Source organism: Taurulus bubalis (genome assembly GCF_910589615.1).
Source record: "Taurulus bubalis genome assembly, chromosome: 2".
NCBI classification, from domain to species: domain Eukaryota; kingdom Metazoa; phylum Chordata; class Actinopteri; order Perciformes; family Cottidae; genus Taurulus; species Taurulus bubalis.
Window position 1 is genome coordinate 4065187 of NC_136590.1, and position 6000 is coordinate 4071186.

Genomic DNA, 6000 nt, shown 5'->3' on the forward strand with positions numbered 1-6000 from the left:
ACGTCCAGTATTGTTGTCTCCCGTCTCTCCGAGGTCGGACCCGGTCCGTGAAAATATTGTCTTCACGTAACCGGTCCGTGACGCATAAAGGTTTGTGATCGCTGGGCTAGAGGATGTAGAGGGAAAATGCAGAATATTGTGATTCGCAAAACCTGCGTGGTGGAGTCTGTCAGGCCCGGCGCCAGGCACTGATTTGCGGGGGGGGGCCTCGCGTTGCTTTGGGAGGGGGCACTTTTTTTTTTACAGCCTATGTATACAGCCTATACATAGTAGTTTAACTTTTCACCTATAATCGAACTCCGGCACAAAAAGGTGACAGACGGTATTATTTAGAATCTCACAAGTTAATAAATAGGCCAGCTGAGCAGGGCCCTGTTTCTCGTACCTGGCTAAACAAAGTCAAGCAAATGTCCTAATCTCCATCTTAAATTAGCGAGATGATTGACATCAGGCTATCTGGGTTTCTTCATGGCTGATCCGCGCTGAAACGGTCTCATTAATTCTAGCCAGACGTCAATCATCTGGATAAATGCGCACGCCCGCTCCTCTTCAGAAGGGATAATAATGGAGCACTGACACCACGATGTTCTAACAGTACAATGGCAAATAAACTCAGAGGAACCTCTTTTTATTTTTCTGATGAGAAGCAGGAGATGATCATGAAGGCATATGAGGAAGTCAATACCGTAGTCATTAACAGCGAACGCATTGCGAATATTCCAAGGTTTTTGCAACAATGTTGCCGTGAACGCAACATCGCCCCCGCTGAGACATAATAAGCGTCGCAAATATATCAGGAAAATATAAGTTAAATGCGTCAGTGTTGGGAAAATGTATCAACAAATTTTAAGTGCTTCATCACCCAAATCAATCAGATTATATTTACGAATAATATGAGGATATATGTACTGTATGCGCGTATGAATCGTGTACTATATATGTGTATATACATGTATGTGTAGATTACCATATAACTAGGAATTTAAATATGTGTATGGGCGGATCAGTACGTATGTATTATTCATAATCAGAAATTCAATCAATTGAAGCAGTAAAAATAAATTGTGTGTGATTCTCTGTATTCTTATCACGATCACCTTAAGCATGTTCTACAATAATGATATGTATCTTCTCAGTTTTGTTTGCATAGAGCATTCAATGTCCATGTTATAGGCTTTTATATGTCTCCATGTCCAGGCGTTTTAGAGATTTGTTTATCTCCCTGAAGCAGTTCTGGTCCAGCTGAAGACCGAACCCATTATTGCTCTTCTCAAACATTCAGACAGACTTTTAGAGGCAGCTAGTACAGTGTTTCTGCCTGTCCTTTTCCCACTGTCCTGCTTTGTGTTTGTGTGGACAGAAAAGTGGCCTTTAGGGGGGGGGGGGGGGGGGGGGGGGGTAGGTGGGCCAGTGGCAGAACTCTCAGAAACTATACTATACTATTATTATTTTTATTTTTTTTTATTTTAAGGCAAGTAGACAAAGAAACAGTACAAGTACAATTGTGAAACATTTAGCCCCCCCCCCCCCCCCCCCCCCCCAAGCATTCAGGTCAACAGTATCATTCAAAACAAACTCCCTCCCCAACCAACAAAAACAACAACCTCTTAATTGAGGATACACAAACAAACAAAACACAATTTAATGAAAAATAAATAAAAATGAATTAAGAATTAGTAAATGAACAGTTATATAAAATCAACGATACACGATACACGGTACACGATAGCTCAGAGGTGGGCTAACTACGGCCTAAACTACGGGGCATTTTAATCCGGCCCGCTGAGTATTATAATTATTATAACATAACATCCGCACGGCAACACACACACAAAAAGCCTAAAAGAGCGATGTGCAATAAATAAGCATGAAGATACATCAACGCTGGTGTGTTGTGGTCATCGTGCTTTGGGAAAATCAAGTCGGGAACAGAGAGGCGTTACAGTGCTGTGCGTTACGTGCTGTGCGGACCGCTGCCTGTCGTGTTCTGCTGAACTAGAGCGCACACACAACACTTGCTGTGCTGCGCTGGTCAATTCCACCCCTCCCCCACTGATCCCACAGACAAGGGCGACACTTTTTTATTTTTTTTTTACCGTAATATACCGCAAAACACTGAAAAGCTCCACTTCTTAGCGGTCAGAATCCTTTTTAATTATGGCGTAAAGCGTTAACTTTAGAAGAATTACGGTAATATGAATCACTTTCTGTCGCTGGAGACAGGGTTTGTACTACAACAGTTTTAGAGTTGTAAAATGAACTGACAGCTGCATGCAGAGTATTTTTCCTCAGTATAACTAACATAACTAACCACATTCGACCCACGGAACTGCGCCACCCTGCGCGCTCATGTTATGTAACATATAGGGTTCTGTCTGTCAGCCTCCTGCCATCCTCCTGCATTGATCCCTTCTGTCGCAATGAGTGGACCCAAGAAAAGAAAAGTCGACAGTGAGTGCAGAGTCTTTAATGAGTAGACTGCTAAATATTTTTTCACCGAAGTACGATCAGAGGCAGTATGTCTTATTTGCCAAGAAACCATTGCAGTATTCAAAGAATACAATATTAGCCGCCACTTTTCCGCCAAGCATGCTAATTATGCTAGCCAATAATCAACGACAGAACGGGCGGCTACTGCTAAGAGGTTGGCAGCCAATTTAAAGAGTCAGCAAAAACATTTTCTCCGCCAAACTGCTATACAAGAATCAAGCACCAAGGCAAGTTTTTTGCTAGCATTCAAATTAGCAAAAGCCAGCAAGCCTTTCTCTGAAGGAGAGTTTTTGAAAGAATGTATGGTAGAAACAGCAGGTCTCTTATGTCCAGAGAGCAAAAACAAATTTGAAAAATTGAGTTCATCACGTAGAACAGTGACTCGGCGTGTAGAACAAATTGATGAAGATTTAACCAGCGAGTTGAACAAAAAAGCCAAGACACCAAGGAAAGAGTCCGTAACAGCAGGTCATGGCATACTACAACACCTCATCAGAAGAAAGTCCATCAAAATATTGAAGAAGAGGTCTCCAGCAAGCATAAAACCTATCAGAGCACCCTCTAAGAGTGAATTTAATTTTCTCCAATTTAAGGAGGAACAGGATATCATGTAACCATGCTTTGATGGACGGGGGTTGTGAACATTTCCATAAGAGAAGGATCTTCCTACGGGCAATTAAAGAGGCAAAAGCAATAATATTGTCCTGAGTCGCTGAGGTGGCAAGGCTGTCAGGAGATCTACCAAAAATAGCTATGTGTGGGGATGGATTAACGGTTATACCTAAAATGTCAGAAATGGATTTAAAAAAGGACTGCCAATAATTATCTAATTTGGAACAGGACCAAAACATGTGAGTCAGGTTACAAGGAGTCTGGAAGCATCTACTACAGGTTTCATCCATTGACTCTGGATACATTTTAAAGAGTTTATGTTTGCTGTAATGTAGACGGTGGAGCACTTTAAACTGTATGAGAGACAGCCTAGCACAGCTAGAAGAGGAATTAACAGCCTCAAGAGCCTTTTTCCAGAAATTCTCAGAAAAGTTTGTTTGTAATTCAACTTCCCAGTCTGCTTTAATCTTGTTTACCGCAGACTCCTTAGTTGTGAGCAGGAGGTTATAAAGGAAGGAAACCTGCCCTTTGGGCAGCAGTCTCACCTTGAGTGCCAGGTCTATGCAACTGAGGCTCGGAGCTTGAGGGAATGTTGGCGAGTGGGTCCTAGCAAAATCGCGAAGTTGGAGATATCGAAAAAAGTCGGAGATATTTAGAATGAATGTAGAACACAACTGGTCGAAACTGGCAAAAACGTCATTAACGTATAGATCACCCAACAACAAAGTCCATTCCTCTCCAATGATGTAAATCGTGGATCATTCTTAGCTGGTATAAAAATATGATTATTACAGATGGGTGTTGCTTTAGGGAGGGAAAGCCATCCAAAGTGTTTTCTAATTTGCGACCATATTTTATATGTGTGTATTACCACAGTATTAGATGTGAATCTAGAGGGAGAAAGAGGGAGATTATCACACACTAGTGATGGGAGAGACGAAGAGGAGGAGTCAGCCTCCAATCGGCACCAGCTGTACTGGGGTGAGATAAACCAATGTGTAATTTTATGAAGATTGGCCGCCCAATAGTAGCTGATAAAGTTTGGTAGCCCAAGCCCGTCCACCGCCCTGTTCCTCTGAAGCAAAGTCTCTCCTGCTCTTGCACGTTTGCCTGCCCAAATAAAAGAAGAAACAGCTTTGTAAATGGATTTAAAAAAGGACTTAGGAAGAAATATGGGGAGACACTGAAACAAATACAAATATCTGGGTAGTACGTTCATTTTGATAGTCTGTATCCTTCCTGCCAGAGATAGTGGCAGACAATTCCACCTCTGTAAATCTGCTTTGACTGCAATAGTCAAAGCAGTAAAATTTTGATCTTTAAGAGTAAGCATAGTATGTGTAACTATAATACCCAGATATTTTATTCCTGTGTTAGATATTTTAAATGCTATAGACGACTGTAAGGAATTTTCAGCAAGCTGATTAATTGGAAGACATTCACTTTTTTAAATATTTAACTTGTATGCCGAAATAGTACCAAAAATGTTCAAAAGCGAAAGGATATGTGGGATACTTGTCAGGGGGTCACACACATACAGAAGGAGATCATCAGCGTAAAGTGAAACACGATGTTCAACCCCTCTCCTTTTGATCCCTTTAAACCCTCCGTCTGACTTTAAAGCAGCTGATAATGGCTCAATAGCGAGAGCAAATAACAATGGGGAGAGTGGACAACCTTGCCTAGTACCACGGAAAAGAGGAAATGGTTTTGAACGCTGTGAGTTTGTGCACACAGATGCATAAGGAGAAGAGTAAAGTAGCTTTATCCAGGAAATGAAGCTGGTACCAAAACCAAACTGCCTCAAAGTAAAAAAAAGATAAGTCCACTCCACCCTGTCAAAGGCCTTCTCGGCATCTAGAGATACTACAGCCTCAGCTTCAGTTAAGGAAGACGGGGTGTGAATGAAGTCGAGCAGCCTTCTACCATTCGAAAAGGAGTGTCTCCCCTTAATAAATCCTGTTTGATCTTCTGAGATGACAGTGGGCATAATATTCTCTAAACGACGAGCAAGGACTTTAGCTAGTATTTTTACGTCAACAGAGAGCAGTGAAATTGGACGATAGGATGCACAATTTGCTGGGTTCTTGTCTTTTTTATGTATAAGAGATATAGATGCTTGCATGAGCGTGGGTGGCAAGATGCCCTGGTGACATGAATATTCAAACATTTCTAGTAAGAGTGGAGCGAGCAAATCAGAAAACTGTTTAAAAAACTCCACAGGGTAACCATCAGGGCCCGGTGATTTACCACTGCGCATTGAACAAATGGCCTGTTTGATTTCAGAAAGTGTTAGAGGGACATCCAGTAACTGATTATCATTTAGGTTAACTTTCGGCAAGGTTAATTTATCAAAGAAATGTTGTAATTGGTTTTCCTTGTTAGGGGACTCAGAGGTGTATAAATTAGAATAATATGACCTAAATGAGTCGTTTATCCTCTCTGGGTCAGAGGTTAAGGAGCCTGACTCTTCTTGTATCTGGATAATCTGATTAGAAGCCAATCTGGCCTTTAATTGATGAGCCAGGAGGCGACCCGCTTTGTCACCATGTTCATACATAGAGCCACGAGAACGGATGAGGACATGTTCAGCTTCTGCAGTAAGGAGAAGGTCAAGCTCTGACTGGAGTCCTAGCCTTTCTTTGTGTAGATCAGGTGTTTGAGAGGTTGAAAGTAAAATGTCGAGGCCAGCTATAGATTTTTCCAGTTCTCTCTGGCGAGCTCTGCGAAGCTTGTTAGCATGCGATTTATATGAAATGATTCTACCTCTAATCAGGGTCTCCCACAGTAATGAGGGGGGGGTTTCATCATTCCTATTTGTTTCACAAAAAAATGAATTGAATCAGTGACGTATTTACAGAAGGTTATATCGGCCAGTAGAAGCGAGTCCAGGTGCCA